This window comes from Primulina tabacum, chromosome 17 (assembly GCF_025594145.1).
Source record: "Primulina tabacum isolate GXHZ01 chromosome 17, ASM2559414v2, whole genome shotgun sequence".
Lineage (NCBI taxonomy): Eukaryota > Viridiplantae > Streptophyta > Magnoliopsida > Lamiales > Gesneriaceae > Primulina > Primulina tabacum.
Genome location: NC_134566.1, coordinates 23666783 through 23684966, shown reverse-complemented (window position 1 = coordinate 23684966; position 18184 = coordinate 23666783).

Here is an 18184-nt window from a genome sequence, read left to right as displayed (position 1 = left end):
GCTGAACGAAAGTCGTCTAAAGTGGGCTCGCCGCATACGTTGACTTCTCAAAAAATCGACAATTTTACAAATATATCATTATTAGATCAAGATCTTTTGAAATGATACTGTCGAACTTGTAAACCAACAGATTTGCATGTAGAGAATTTAAATTAGATGTGTCACATTCACTTTTTGCAAGTGGTATTGGTCCATCCACAACATAACATTCATTATCATTTGGGATCGGTCCACAACACACAGCACAGCCCCATCTCTCTGTCGAAGTGTGGATACTTTTGATTGTTTCAAGATGAAACATCAACGTCGCCCCTCTTTTCTTCAACCTTGTTATTATTTTTTATTTAATTTTAAAATAATAAGTTATATTTAATATAATTGATTTCTATGAATCGTGAAATCATTTTTTTTATAACCTAATATCATTAATTTCTTTGACTCGTGATAAGATTTTTTTAAAAAAAATGATGAAATATAGTGCTTGAATAGTCGAAATTTTGTGGTAAGATTTAGTCAGCTTTGTTATAAAGCGATGAAAAATTACATTTTAATATATGTGCTAATTTTGTAATACTTTGAAATAACTGTTTGGATAATGTCTGATCTTATTTTTTTTGAAAGAAAGCACACTCAAACTATTATAGAAAATCCCTGGTGTATGTATTTTCTATTCTTGAAAATATCATGCATAATTAAATTGTTATCAACTTATGTGTGTATATATATGTTTTAAATTAAATTAAATTTATTTAATTACTCAATTAATTTATTTATTTATTTTATACCTCTTTAGTGCGCCTCATTATAATTTAGCACTTAATAGTCACAATTACTAATATTATTATTTAATTAGTAGATTCTAATTTTATTAAATAAATAATTGTGAACTCATTATAACTCCGATCGATGACCAAACAGAGTCGTATGTCGATGGTACAAATTTCGTTCATATAATGAAAATTGAAAATTATGAAGCACAATTTTCCACTGATCCATTCATCTGTAAATTTTTTTTTAACTCGGTCGCTAAAACCGACATTTCTATTCTTCACACTTAATTAGCTATTAAGCCAAATTCTACATCTTTCATTAAATAAATAAACTTATAAACTCCTTGATAAGCATTCGTATGATCTTCATCAAACTATAGTTGACAAATTCAACTTCTTGAACTTGACTATCTCAATGAGAACACAAAATTCAATATCTATGTGACCCTCAATAGTTCAAGGATACGGTTAATCGTTGGTTCACAAATTCATGTGATTCAGAACAACATTTGTTCCTATTCGAATTTACCCTAATTATCCTCATTCTTTTCATCAACATATCTGATAGCACCAATTGGATAATGGTAAAAGCATATAATAGCATCGCCCCATGATCACCTAGGTGTCACTGATAGTGCATGCAAGAACTTAAAATATTGTTAGCATACAGTACGGTCCATACAACGTATATATCCAGATCGGTTCCGCAACCAATGATATGTTGAGAGTTGCAGATGTATTCGATAATGATGTGATACATCTTTGAGTAATAATAGTGACATCACATGTGCAACTAGGAAAACACATTTACCTAAAGCACATGTGATGGATTGATTCTAACACCTGCGAAGGTGATTCAAACACAATATTCTCAATGAGCTGCAATAGCTCGTGTTCTAAGAATATAAATATCGATGAATTAGATTGATTTTGGTTTTAAACCAAGCGAAAAGTACTCGAAATTATTCTTCTCTAAGAAAGCTGATTAATTTGAAAGTCTATTACCTTGTGTGAACTGAATAACTGAAATGAAGGGAATCAGTTCTTGCTTCTATCAGTTCAGTTATGGTGAGAACTGAATTGATATCAGCTAGAACTGATCAAATCAATTTGAAAACAATAGTTAAACAGTTAAGTACACAAGATATGTTTATGGATGTTCGGAGACTTCAACTGCTCCTACGTTACCCCTTCTACCACCTCGGGTAGGATCCACTAGAAGACTTTGAGTTATACAACACATTGTACAAACCCACTCAGCTTAGAACTTACACCACTGCTTAACTGAACTCCTAGTGTAGACTGAAGGCAGCACCTTCCAGCCAACACTTGTTTAACGTCTATGTGTTAAAGACTACATACACAAGTTTAATATATTTATGCAAGACTCACTCAGCTTTTCAATAAGCTCTATTAATTGTATTTGTGAGTAATTGTGTGTGCGTGTGTGAGAACTGATACGAAAGTGTTCTCACACAATGAGGGAAATGTGCTTCTAATTTAAGCTGATAACACTTTGAAGTATTTCCTCAAATCTGGACGGAGAATGATGACTGAAACCGCTACTGCTGAAAAAAAGGAATCTTGCCTTTCTTCTTGTAAGCTGATATATGATGAGCGTGCCCGTCTTCTTTTCTTTGTTTTTTCACACACTTGTTTGTTGATGGTCTTGATCTTGTATTTATAGAGGCTTCGTGACCGTTCTTCAAGACTCATCAAATATGTCCGTTGCAGTTTGAATATGTTCCTCGATATTTGTATCTTGTCCTTTCTGACAACCATTCTGGAACGTCTTGAATTTAAGCTCTGCTACAACATTCATTATTGTCCTTAGACTGGACAATTACTTTTCTTAAATGCACACAGCTGGGTTCCATTGAGATAAGCTTGTGTATTCTGCAAGCTGGTTGATTCTAAACTGATGTCCTAAACTGGTCAGTTGAACTGGTCTTGAACTGGTTTGGTGAAATCAGTTGGCTCGTCAGCTGAACTGATTTTACTGCTTCAGTTGAACTGGTCAGTTGGGCTCTTCATCAGTTAAGCTCTTCATCAGCTGGTCGGGTTTCTGAAGGTCTTCTGCTGAAATACCTATCAGCTGGACAATCAGTTGAACTGGTCTGTGATATATCAATTGAACTGGTTCAGTTTTGACAATCAGTTGGCGCTTTCAGTTTGCGTCTCGATAGCTTCAGTTTAGGCTCGGTAGCTTTTTGCGCACTTAGGTAAATTAATTAGAAACAAAATAACACGTTTTGTTAACATCAAAATCAAGATTGCGAACATGAAATGTTCCAAAAACATGTCTTGCTCTAGCCAAATACTCTTTGCACTATTAACTCATCAGATCACATATGATATCTTCACCCATAAGCGAGTGGTGAATCTTCGACTACAATTCATTGTCTCCTACATTTTACACCCAACCTCGCCACCTGATTACCCTCATTGGAGTCGGTAAACGGATCAAAGCGCATGCTAGTACGTAGAGCCTCTACATTGTTCCGGGTCAAAGAACTAATGGTGTACAACCATAACTGCAGACTATTCAACTCAATAAGTAATAACTACTTGAAAAATCCGATGGATGATTATTCGGTGTGTCATCAAATGATCAAATATCTGTATGAATGGACATCTTCATGTCCTTACAATTAAACATGATGTTTACATCACAAATATTAATCTCAAGCGACTTTATCCTTATTTTAGGCGCCTGAATCGACTAGGAATCTGTTAAGAATATAATATACACTTTGTTAGAATCGATGAGGGGGATCATCGTTGAGTTACAATAGCTCGGTTCTTGAAATATTGAACACCGATGAATTAAATCGAGTTTGGTGTTCAAACTAAGCGGAAGTTCCTCGAAATAATCCTTCGTAGAAACCGATTAAATATTTTGTAAAGCATTTAAAATATGTGCAAGTTGAACGAGTAAAAATATTTTTGGTTGAAGCATTTTATCAAACACTTGGTATCCAATAATTTTGTATTTGAAGGACACATAAAATGCTTCAACAATGCATCTTTAAAACTATGAAAATGACAAGTAAATGCAATAAACGAACAGACACGAATTTTTTTATGGATGTTCGGAGATTTCAAACACTCCTACATCACCTTTTCTTCCCCTTGGGGAGGATCCACTAGAAGATTTTGATTTATATAACACTTTGTACAAACCCACTCAGTTTAGGACTTACACTACTGCCTAAACTGAACTCCTAGCACTCAAGATTGTAGGCAGCACCTCACAATCAGCATATTGTTTAATGTCTCATATGCAAAGACTACATACACAAGTTTATTGTCTTTGTGCAAGACTCACTCAACTAATCTTTGAAGTTCAACTCTCTTGTATATATGTGAGTGATTGTGTGTGAGGAATTTATCCTTTATAGTGTGCATCTCAAATGTTTCCTCACACAAGGGCTTGTGATCTCAACTAGCTGATTTCTTCATGCTAACTGCCCATGCTTTGAATCCTCTTCAAAAGCTCTTGTTTGATCTTCAAGATGTTTTATTTATAAGCTCCAACAATGATATATACATTAGACACAAGAATATGACCGTTTGGAAAGTTTCTGTACTGTTTCTGAGGTTGCAACGGTCAAATTCGTCTTGCTGGACATTTTCTCGACTTGTCAGCTCTGGTCAACTCAACTGGTCATTCAGTTCAACAGGTCAGCAACTGGTTCAGTTCAATTGGTCAGCTGCTGGTTCGGTTCGGTTCGGTTCAGTTGGTCAGCTGGTTCAGTTCAACTGGTCTGGTTCGGTTCAACTGGTTCGGTTCAATTTCAGCTGGTCTGGTCCAGTTCAGCTGGTTTAGTTTCAGTTCAGCTGGTCAGCAGCAGCTGGTTCAGTTCAGTTCAGCTGGTGTGCTGAAATCATCCTAGCTGATTTCAGTTTGTGCAGAGCCAGTAGCTTCATTGTCATTTATCAGCATCTTAAGCTTCGATTGAGACTTCGACTTCTGAAGATGATTTGTAGATCATTTTCTTATCTTTCCAACGCATACTGAATCACTTCATTTCAATAAACGAACTGAGAGATATGACCAAAATACCGCAACTGCTCAAACCCAACTGATTGCTGTTTTCGTGCAATCAGTTCGGTAATTGAGCGATCCATTAGACCTTGATAACTTCCGATTTTTCCCAAATGACGTGAAATACGACTTGTTCCAAATTGAGTTTTCTGATCATATAAGTTCGCGGATTGTCATTTGGATCATTCAGCTGAGAGATATCTTCAAAACACCAAAGCTCGCCAGAAATTCAGTTTGTGCAGAATTTAGTTTCAGCTTGCTTCTTGTTTTTGCAACTTCACACTTGAGTAAATATGTTAGAAACACAATAACAAATTTTGTTAACATCAAATCAAGATTGCGAACATGAAATGTTCCAACACACTTCTTATTGAGTTCCATGTTCTTATATTGCGAGGCATACCTCATGATACTTATAATATATTTATGGACTTTATTTACGCAGTTTGCATGATTATACAGATAAAATAAATGTCACAATTATACAAAATCGTAAATATAATTAAAATAAAGATTGTTTTCACATGAGTCAATAAATCTCAAAACACAAGTTTGCTGGCTGGACACCTACTCTAACAAGAATGACATCCACAAAGTTTGGTGCATCATCTCATAAACAAGGATTATCATTAAAATTCATTCTTGGCTAGAATATGAGCAACTTCATTCGCTTTTGGTGCGGTTCACAAACCGCACCAAAAGCTCAAGATTTGCCACCATTCTACGCTACTATAGGGGTGTACTTCATCAGCTACCACATGAGACTTCACTGCTATCGACTCATATTATTCATTCACGGCTGTATACACTGTATCTAGGGCAGAAAGTTGCATGAATTCCACATTTTATTGTTCTTTTGCTTCCAAATGGCCCATGAACCATAACAAACTTAGCAATGCTGGGTTCTTGTAGCTTCTGCAATATTTTTTTAATGAAAATAGATTTCTATTAAGGGGTAAACAAAATTCGGTACAAATACACGGAGATAACCTAGGAGAAAGCATATAGATTACCCTCTGAATCTATCAAATAGCTACAATACTTACAAAGTATATTTCAAGTACTCAGGGCATACCTCAGATTAACATTTACAACTACTCGGTGCATACCCTAGGTTACCAACATAATATCAAATGATTTGTATCTAAATCATCAAAATGACAAGCACAGACCCAAATGATCGAGATAACATGTGCACAACCATAATGCTCGTGCTGTGGCGTGTAGAGGTGACCGCCACCACACATACTATACTGCTATTTGTCCATCTGATATATGATAAGTCACGCTCTGAGACTGAGACGTCAGTGAAATCATGCATTGTTTAGGAATTTTATTAAAAACAATAAGTCTAGTAGCAAATAGCCAAAACCAGTCTAATTCATAAAAGAACAATGTCTTTGCATATATAAAATATGAATAATTCGAAGCTGTTTTTACAAAGAAAAATGCGGAATGCGGAAGCGAATGAACTATAATCATGAAATCAGGGACTTGGTCTTTATTACTCTGGATTTCTTTAAAAGCTCCAAAATTGATCTTTTTTCGTCTATTCCACATGTTCTTCATTATTATCGGGGGAGGGACGTATGAGGGTGAGAATTTTGGGAAACACTCAGCAAGTGGGGGCCAATCGAATACATGAATAACGAGTTATACATATACATATTGTGAGGCCCGGGGCCGAAGAGGGCGGGGGGTGATCGCCGGTGCCATCAGTTGCACGGACAATGAGCGGCTCCTGGCAGGCTTCTAGGTGGAGAGAACATGAATGAACCGACTCACACGGGAATGAGAGGGATTCCGAGACTGTTCAATGTAATGGACTGTACAGTTGAAGAGGGCTTAAAAGATTTGATTTGTACTACTCATATCACGAAGGTGCATCTTCTTTTCGGTAGCTCATCACATAAGAACTCCAAAGTTAAGCGTGCTTGACTTGGGGCAATTTTGGGATGGGTGACCTCCTGGGAAGTTTCCCAGGGTGCGTGTGAGTGAGGACATAAGCACGCTGGAAAGACTCGTCTTGGTACAGTGAGAACAGTCGTCAAATCTGGGGCGTTACACCTATCTTTAAAGTAATCATTTTTCAAAGCAGAAGAAAAAAATGGAACAGATAGAGATCTGAACTTATATCAGACGATTAGACCATATCAAATAGAACATAATCTTCACAGTATAAAATCTTATTAAATCAGAATCAAATGTTGAACATAAATCTTGTAATAATGATCATGGACTATCCTTGATTTTGGGCTCCCTCTGGGGCCTTCTCCTGTAAATTGGTTCCCTCTGAGGCTTTTTCCCGCATCCGGGTTCTGTCTGGGTCTTTTCTCATAGACAAGCTCCCTCTAGAGTCTTTTTCCTCACAGACATTCCTAATGCACCATCACTCGAATAATATCAAACAAAATTATCCCATTGAGATGAAACATACGGATCGAACAGATAAAATGAAACAGACAGAGCAAATCAGATCGGAACAGAAATTAGCAAAGATGTAAATGCGAAGCAAACAATTCAAAGTAAATATACAATATATGATCGAATTTTAACGCATAAATAATCTTTTAAAACATATAAAATCCCAGTTACTGTAAATCAAAGATGTGGTTCGAAACTTGCTTGATTCTTGAATAAAGACTTGGAAGATTCTGGAAAACACTTGGGCGTGAATTGGGTACCATCTCGAGTAGGTTTTGGATGAAATTCTTGAGCAGAATAATGCTTTGAGTATCCCTTAGTTGCTTCCTGAAACAGACTAGCACAACAACTCCTTCCTTGCTTGAGAGTGGCCAAAATTTGGAGTATTTTGTGGGAGTTTTTGGTATGTCAATTCACAACACATGATGGGATATTTATAGGTGAAACAAAATGGTAGGTCCCCCCCACCCCATTTCAGCTGAATTTGGCCTTAAAAATGCCCAAGGATGATGGTCTACATACCCTCCAAGTGGTCAAAGTTTATCCATAACCAAGGGTCACATTGGTGCACTCAATGGTCACTTCTTGCATAATTATTATGTCAAATCCTTTAGCTCATCCCTTGGCTGTATTTTTGGTTTATTTAGGACATGAAAAGGGAGCTTCCTTAAGCTAAAATTTCGAGTTCACGAGCTAGGGTTTTTCTTCTCCGATTGGCAACATTTCTGTCCTTTTGGTTTTGTGACGCCTTGAGCTCCATTATGTTGTATTTTGCACATCTTGAGCTCAAATTTCAAGTCCAATTGTTGAGCTTTGAGTTTGACAAGATTGAGCTCAAATTCTCGAGGTTTATTGTTTGTGTGGTTTCCTTCGAAAATCCGAGTCCTCACATCCCGCCCTCCTTATTGGATGTTTCGCCCACGAAACTTGCATTTTCTTGATTTTCAAGAAGGTACAGGTATTGGGTACGCATCTCTCTTCAAACTCCCATGTTTCTTATCGTTCGATATGATTGGACCATTGTATTTCGGTGTATGGAATGGTCTGGTGCCTTACCACTTTGTCCTTGGTGTCCACTATACGGATATGGACCTCTTCATATTTTAGTTATTCATTCAGATTCTTGTTTAGAAATTGAGCGAATTCAAGATTATGATTTTGTGTTGGGATGTATCTTCTTAGCTGTGAAATGTGGAAGACACTGTGGACTCTTGACATGTTTGATGGCAAGGCTAGTCGATAAGCTAAGGTTTTGACTTTTCCAAGGATTTCGAAAGGTCCGACATATCTTTGGTTCAATTTTCTGGATTTTCTAAAGCAGACTACTCTTTTCATAGGTGAAACCTTGACGTAAGCCTTTTCACCGACTTCGAACTCTAATGATTTTGTTTTTAAGTTGGCCCAGCTCTTTTGTCGATCTTTTGCCGTTTTGAGCTTATCCCTATGTTGGGTCATTTTATGTTCGCAATCTTGATTTTTATGTTAACAAAACTTGTTATTTTATTTCTAATGAATTTACCTAAGTGCATAGAAAGCTACCGAGCCTAAAATGAAGCTATCAAGACGCAAACTGAAAGCGTCAACTTATTGTCCAAACTGAACCAGTTCAACTGATATATCAAATATCAGTTCAACTGATTGTCCAGCTGATAGGTAGTTCAACAAAAGATATTCAGAAGCCCGACCAGCTGATGAAGAGCTCAACTGATGAACAGCCCAGTTGACCAGTTCAACTGAATCAGTAAAATCATTTCAGCTGACGAGCCAACTGATTTCACCAAACTAGTCAAGACCAGTTCAAGACATCAGTTAAGAACCGACCAGCTTGCAGAATACACAAGCTTATCTCAATGGAATCCAGCTGTGCACATTTAAGAAAAGAAATTGTCCAGTCAAAGGAAAATAATGAAAGTTATAGCAGAGATTAAATTAAAGACGTTCCAGAATGGTTGTCAGAAAGGACAAGACACAAATATCGAGGAACAGATTCAAACTACAACGTGCATATTTGATGAGTCTTGAAGAACGGTCACGGAGCCTCTATAAATAAAAGATCAAGACCATCAACAAAAAATTTTGTGAAAAACAAAGAAAAGAAGAAGGGCACGCTCATCATATATCAGCTTACAAGAAGCAATCCATCCAGATTTGAGGGAACACTTCAACGTGTTATGAGCTTAGATTAGAATCACATTTCCATCAGTGTGTGATAACACTTTCGTATTGTATTCATAGATTAGTTCGCACACACGCACATACCATCACTCACATATACATAAAATTGAGCGTATTGAATAGTTGAGTGAGTCTTGCACAAAGACGTTAAACTTGTGTATGTAGTCTTTAACACATAGACGTTAAACAAGTGTTGGCTGGAAGGTGTTGCCTTCTGTCTAGGCTAGGAGTTTCAGATAGGCAGTAGGGTAAGTCCAAAGCGGAGTGGGTTTGTACAAGATGTTGTATAAATCAAAGTATTTTAGTGGAACCTACCCGAGGTGGTAGAAAGTGTGATGTTGGAGCAGTTGAATTCTCCGAACATCCATAAACATATGTTGCGTACTTAACTGTTTAACTTTAATTTTGAATTGATTTGATCAGTTCGATCTGGTATCAGTTCAGTTCTCAACATAACTGAATTTATACAAGCAAGAACGGATCTCCCTCATTTCAGTTATTAAGTTCGCACAAGTTAAAAGGTTTTCAAATTAATCAGCTTTCTTAACGAAGTATTATTTCGAGTATTTTCCACTTATACAAGCTTGAACTGATCTCCCTTACTTCAGTTAATCAGTTGACACAAGCTAAAAGTTTTAAACTGATCGGTTTTCTTAATGAATGATTATTTCGAGTATTTTCCGCTTGGTTTAAAACCAAACTCTATCTAATTCATATGTGTTTACATAGAACACGAGCTATTGCAGCTCATTGAGAATATTGTATTTGAAGTACCATCGCAGATGTTAGAATCGATCCATCAATTCGTATCAGAGCTAACTGTTCTAAGAAGAACATTTGAAAACTGATATTTTAAATTTGTTTCAAAATGTTATTTAAAATGGTTTTCAAAATTCTCTTAAAAATTTTATATGAGTTTACCGCGGGAAGAGATAAGATTTTTGGATCTACAACTAACATTCCAGCCATTTCTCTCGACTCCGTATTTTGTTGTTTTATCAACTTGTAGGGTTTTGAGTCCAAACTGACAGCAGAATAGCTAAACTGATTAGTGGACAAGATTTCACTTGCCAGCTTACCAGTTCAGCTGATCAACAGACGAAACCCAATTACGCTGAAATGTTGGATGATTAGGAGCTTAATCATCAGCAGTATACCGCCGCTTCATTGCCATATCAGATCAAAGAAAATGATCAATGTGGTTCAACATCAATGTGGTTCAACATCAATGTGGTTCAACATCTATTATGTATATACTAACTGATATTTGATGTTGTTTAAAATCTGCTATTGTAGTAGCAATTTCCCTTACACATGTTGGTGTGCTTAAATGTATGATACAAGGGACGCATGTAACTGAACTGATATCCTAAGATTTGTTGTCTAAATTGCTTGAATGTTAAAAGATGCTAAAACTTCATTAAATCGAGTAAATGATTATAATTTTTAAGGAGAGTTTTTAATTCAGTTTTTGAGGGAGAGCTTTAATATCCCACGAATTAAAAAATGTTTTTAAACTCATTTTAAATTCAGTTTTTGAGGGGGAGTTTCCATTAATTATCCCTCGAACTGAAATTTTTTTCACTTAAATGCTTTAAATGTTTTTTATTCACAAAAGGGTGACAATTATTATTAAATTTTTAAAATTTTTTATCTTTAAAAAATCTCTTTAATTGCTCAAGTTTTGTGATCATAAAAAAAAAGAGATTGTTGGAACATTTCATATTCGCAATCTTGATTTTGATGTTAACAAAACTTGTTATTTTGTTTCTAATGAATTTATATAAGTGCGCAGAAAGATATCGAGCCTAAACTGAAGCTATCGAGATGCAAACTTGAAGCGCCAACTGATTGCCCAAACTGAACCAGTTCAACTGATATATCAAAGACCAATTCAACTAATTTTCCAACTGATAGGTATTTCAGTAGAAGACTTTCAGAAGCCCGACCAACTGATGAAGAGCCCACCTGACCAGTTCAACTAAAGCAGTGAAATCAATTCAGCTGACGAGCCAACTGATTTCACCAAACCAGCTCAAGACCAGTTCAAATGACCAGTTCAGAGAATCTGTTAGGAGCAGACTAGTTTTCAGAACACGACAAGCTTATCTAAATGGAATCCAGTTGTGCGCATTAAAGAAAACAATTGTCCAGTCAAAGGACAATAATGAACGTTGCAGCAGAGCTTAAAGTCAAGACGTTCTAGAATGGCTATCAGAAAGGACAAGACACAAATATCGAGGAACAGATTCAAACTGCAACAGACATATTTGATGAGTCTTGAAGAACGGTCACGAAGCCTATATAAATACATTATCAAGACCATCAACAAACATGTGTGTGAAAATCATAAGAAAAGAAGAAGGGCACGCTCAACGTATATCAGCTTACAAGAAGCAATCCGCACAGATTCGATGGAACACCTCAATGTGTCATCAGCTTAGATTAGAAGCACAATGCCCTCAGTGTGTGAGAACACTTTCGTGTTGTATTCATAGATTAGTTCTCACACACGCACACACCATCACTCACATAAGCAGAAAATTGTGCGTATTGAATAGTTGAGTGTGTCTTATACTAAGACGTTAAACTTGTGTATATAGTCTTTAACACATAGATGTTAAACAAGTGTTGACTGGAAGGTGTTGCCTTCAGTCTAAGCTAGGAGTCCAGTTAGGCGGTAGCGTAAGTCCTAAGCAGAGTGGGTTTGTACAAGATGTTGTATAAATCAAAGTATTCTAGTGGATCCTACCCGAGGTGGTAGAAAGCATGAAGTTGGAGCAGTTGAATTCTCCGAACATCCATAAACATATGTTGCGTACTTAACTGTTTAACTATTTTTTTTAAATGATTTTATTAGTTCGAGCTGATATCAGTTCAGTTCTCACCATAATTGAATTGATAAAAGAAAAGACGGATCCCCTCATTTCAGTTATTCAGTTAACACAAGTTAAAAGGCTTTCAAATTAATAAGCTTTATTAATGAATGATTATTTCGAGTATTTTCCGCTTGGTTTAAAACCAAACTCGCTTTAATTCATTGGTGTTTACATTCTTTAAACATGAGCTATTGAAGCTCATTAAGAATATTATGTTTGAATCACCCTCCGAGGTGTTAGAAGCGATCCATCACCCTGGTGATAGCTACTTTGTCAATAGTCATTTGAACTAGTTCAGGTTCTGTGATGGCTTTCTCTCCAATTTCATCCCAGTATAGTGGTGACCTACACTTTCATCCATGAAGAGCTTCATAAGGATCCATTTCGATATTACTATGATAGCTATTATTATAAGAAAACTCTATTAGGGTAGGTGTTCAATCCAATTCCCATTGAAATATAGAGCACGAATCTTTCTCTCCAATTTCATCCCATTATAGTGGTGTTCTATTTGGCTCCCATGGCTTCTTGGAAACTTTTCCAGAACCGAGACACAAATCTTGGGTCCTTGCTTGTCAGGACACCGTGTAATCTTACTATGTTGTCCATGTACATGGTGGCTAGTTTTTCTAGATTGCAGTTCGTTCGAACTGGTAGGAAATGTTCAGAATTTTTTAATCAATCAAAGATTACCCATATCCCATCATGAATTTGGCTTGATTTTGGTAATCCCACCACAAAATCCATAGAAATGTGCTCCCACTTTCATCTTGGTATTTTTAGTGGTTACAAAAGTCCTCAAGGTCGTTGATGTTCGATTTTGACATGTTGACAAATTTGGCACTTAGAAACAAAGACAGCTACATCTATCTTCACTCTATTCCATCAGTAATTATTTTTCAAATCTTGGGACATCTTGGTGCTTCTGGGGTGGACTGAAAATTTTGAATTTTATGCCTCATACATCACTTATTCTCAAAATCCATCAATGTCTGTTACACACAAACGTCCTGTTATCCATAGAACACTCTTCTCTTTATTTTGAAAGTCTTTGGCTTTCCCTACTTGGAGTTGTTTCTTAATTTATATTATGGAAGGATCTGGGTTTGCTTCAAATTGATGGATTCTTGAAGGCATGGTTGAAGTGAAAGAAAGGCCAACTTTACTTTTACCATGTTTCTTCGACTTAAGGCATAAGCTATTTATTTACTTTACCCAGATGATAGTTGATTGTTAAATCATAATCCTTCAAGAGTTCGATCCACAGCCTCTCTCTCATGTTCAGTTCTTTTTGTGTGAAAAATTATTTGAGGTTTTGGTGATCAGTTAATATCTTGCATTTAGCACCTTATAGATAGTGTTTCCAGATTTTTTGCGCAAATACAATTGCAGCCAACTCAAGATCATGTGTTGGATAATTTTGCTCATAAGGTTTAATTGTCTTGACGCGTAAGCAATTACTTGACCATCCTACATGAGCACACATCCCAATCCTCCTTTTGATGCATCACTATATATTGTGAAGTTGTTGTCATCTTCAGGGAGTACTAGCACCGGTGTAGACACAAGTTTCTTTTTGAGAACCTGAAAAACTTTCAAATATTCTTTGCTCCAATTAAATCTAGAGTTTTTCTATGTGAATTTAGAGAGAGGGATGGCTATTGAGAAAAATCATTCGACAAATTTTCTATAATAACCCGTTAAACCCAAAAAGCTTCAAAATTCAGTTACAAATTTTGGTCGAGGCCAGTCCATAATTGCCTCTACTTTCTTGGGATCCACTGAAATTCCTAGCTCAGAGATTATGTGACCCAAGAAGGCAACACTCGTTAGCCAAAATCCACATTTCTTGAATTTGAAATATAGTTCTTTTTCTCCAAGTGTTTGTAGAGTGAGACATATATGTTCTTTGTGATCTTCCTCACTTAGTGAGTACACAAGGATATCATATATAAATACTACTACAAACTTTTCGAGGTATGGCTTGAAAACCCTATTCATGAGATCCATGAATCCATGAATGCTGCAGGAGCATTGGTTAAACAAACGGCATTACCGTGAACTCATAATGTCCATATCTTTTCCTGAAGGTTGTTTTTAGGAATATCCTCTGTCTTGACCTTCAGTTTGTGGTAAACCGACCTTAGATTGAGTTTTGAAAAGATATTGGCTCCTTTTAACTGATCGAAGAGGTCATCTATTATCGGGAGAAGGTATTTAATTTTAATCGTGATCTTATTCAACTCTCTATAGTCAATACATAGCCTCATACTCCCGTCTTTTATTTTCACAAATAATACTGGAGCTCCCCACAGAGATGCACTAGGTCGGATTTGATTTTTTTCCAACAACTCCTGGAGTTGATCCTTTAACTCCTTTAAATTTGTTGAGCCATTTAGTATGATGCTTTTGAAATCGGTGCAGCACCAGAGATCAAATTAATTTAAACTCCACTTTGTGGTCAGGAATTGTGCCAGGCTATTCCTTGGGAAGACGTCTGGGAAATCTTGAATGACTGGAATATCTTCTAGCCTTGGGGTAACTTCGTCACTTAATTCGCTTATCATTTCTAAGTAAATTTCTTCACCGCTTCTCATGGTCTTCCAGGTTTGTGATGTAGATAGAATGGATTTTTTTCTTTGAATTTGCCAAGATATGTGATTTCCTCTTGGCTTGGAGCCTGAAGTTTGACACTTTTTATGACAGTCTACCAAGGCATGGTTCTTAGCCAACCAATCCATTCTTAGGATAGCATCGAACTCAACCATGTTGAATTGAATCAATTCTTCCTTGGAGATTTGTTTATTGATGCAAATTTTGCAGTCCCGGTGTACCTTATGAGTTTAAATGTTTTTTTAGGAGGTGTTGCCACTCTTAAGGGTTCACTTAGTGTTTCACACTCAATTTTTAGTTTCTTGGAAAATCTTTTAGACACAAAGGAATGGGGAACACCATGGTCAAACAATACATATGCAGGCATTTTATTGATTAGGATGGTACCTGCCACAACGTCATTTGTATTGTCTGCTTCATCCTGGGTCATGGCGAACACTCGAGCATTGGGCTTTTTTAATTTTTGTTTGTTAGTATCCATGTTTGGCCTAGTCCATGTATCCTTGTTTTCAGGACAATCATTGATCTGATGCCCTAATTTTCCACATTTTAAACAAGCACCAGACTTTATGTAGTATTTCCCCAAGTGCCACATTTGCAATTAGAACAAGCTTTATTTCTTTGTTGTAGGAGACGGTAAATGTTCATTTCGATGAGCCACTTGAATGGTTGGGCCGTTTGAAACCCCGTCCACCTTGGGGAGACTGACTCACGAAGGTTCTTTTGCGTTTGATTTCTTCATCACGGAGCTTGATATCAGTTTCATCGCTCATGGTTGTTCCCATTAAGTCAGCAAAATTGGTAGTTTTATATACAGCTATGGCCTATTGGATTAGGCTGCTCAAACCTTTCTTGAATTGGTGCATCTTTAGAGTCTCGTCTGCCATAATGGTCGGGATAAGTTCCGAGATCATTGAATTTTTAGGTAACTCTATCACCGTCATATCTGCTGTTTTCTTAAAGCCTTCGAACTCACTTATCTTTTGAAAACGGAATTCTGCTGGGTAATATTGCTTCAAAAATTCTCTTCAAAATATCTGCGATGTGATTTTATAGCATCAGCTATGGCTGGTGAGATGGTTTCCCACCATTTGCATGCTCTCTCTTCGAGGAATGGCGTCACCACTTCTACTTTAAGTTCTTCGAGGATTTCCAGTAGATGAAGTTAGGTTTCCACGTTCTTGAGCCAATTATTACCAACTTTCGGGTCAGGGTTTCCATCAAAGGTTAGGAATCGATTCCTTCATAGGGACTCATAATTGTATTTAATATCACGTGGTTGAGGTTCCGATGGTGACTGGTTGGCATTGACGTTGGCGTTTGGGTTCATAAACCCTTGTAGCGTTGCGACCATAATGGTTGCAATTGCCATCATGTCTTCTTGACTAAGGTTAACTCTGGGTGGTGGAGGTGGAGGCATGTTCTCATTTTTATTTTCGTTGCAGTTGGCATAGCGTGGGTTACCATTGTTTCTTGGTGTTCTGCCTGTCATTTCCTATAAACATAAAATCTTATAAGTCATCTACAACCAATGTATGATTCAGTAAAAAATAATAAGGCATAAACAAATAATTTTTATTAATTTTTCAAAAGACATATAATTGAGTTTTAGATAGAAATAATGAATGGATCTATCCTACTCATCTAAGATTTCTTCAACTCCTATATCCTCAGTGGCTTCTTCTTTCATAGGATTCTCCTCAGGGTACCTCTAAATTGACCATGTCATTATTTCATTGATCGATATAGCTTTCCAAAAATGTGTTGTGGTCGTTTAGGGTGTTTAATTGATCTTGAAGCACTTGTATTATTGATTGGTTTACTGCTTCATTCAGTTCATGCTTTCTATCTTTACTTGGAGTAGGTAAATAGCCTTGTTAAACTTGTCTTCTCGATTTTTTAGTACAATAATCCTACCTTGGGATTCTTCAAAATTTTCCTTTGTGATGTCATGTTGTCGTTCAGATTCAAGGTGGTAAGCAGCATAGTGTCTAACTCCTTCGTGCAATTATTTTCTTCTTCTCGAGCTTGGTAAGTCTTCTTCCAGGCATACATTATTCTCATCCAGTTGGCAGTTTTCTCTTTCTAGATTGGCATTTCTTTTCCTCAATGCCTCATTTGCTACATCATTGATCCCGAGTTGTTCTTGAAATTTGGAGATGATAGCTTTGGTATCCATGCATTATGCCTAAAAAGGATGAAAAATTTAATTGTAGGTTTATACAATACTTAATAGATTCAAATTTTTTGAAAATTTATTTTAATATAAAGATATTAATCACGTTTTTATTAAAAATAAGAAGTTAGACTTCTTTATTTTCATAGTATATTTGTATTATAATCATAGTACTAGTCTAGTCTAGTCTATCATGTCCCAATCATCACTATCTTCTTCAACCACATCCATAGGCTCTTCTTCCTCTTCTTCCATATTTTCCATGACAAGGTGAAGACAATTATTTTGTTCTTGCAGTCTATCCATTGCGCCATAAAGCTTGGCAATGTAATACTCTTACTTGCTAGCAAGGTCTTTGTGCTGATGAAGATAGCGGTTAGCAAGGTCCTTCTCAGTTTCAATCCTTTCTATCAACTCTTAGTTAAGGGAAACTAGTCATACCACATGAGATGGATTACGTGGGGTTAGGGCGAGCTGGCTCTCTGCTTGATCAAGGTGATGGGTGAGACACTGTATATCATTTTGAAGCAGGTCCTTCATCTCCATGAGTTCTTGTTTCTCTTGTTTCTCTCTAACGAGTTGAGCCTTTAGGATTGCAATTTCTCAGGTTTGGTTGTCAATGGTAAGCTGACGCATGTGAAGAGAGGTTTGATCACGAGTACGAGGGGCGACCATTTCCTGGACAAATCGAATGAAATAGGATTAGAACCAAAGTTACATTATCAGACATGCAAGGTATTTAGATCGAATAGAATTTTTCTTAGGATTTTCTAAAGTGGAAAGTTTAGCAATTTTTTGAGTAGATTGAAAATATGGAATCGCGGATGGAATCGAGTGTTGGGATTTCTATGCGATGATATAAGTCATTCGAATATACCCACAAATAGAAATAGCTTGAATTTCAAAATTTAAACAATGGGAGGTGAGTTTGATTTGTTGGAATGATTTGGATAGGGAGGTATGGGTTCTTAAAAAAATTTTACTTCGTCTATCGAACTCTCAGCGGAATATGAACCTGGAGGCTTTGATAACACTTAAATGTTACGCCTTGAAACCGAGGCATCGGTGACATCAGGCATTGTTTAAAAATTTTATTGAA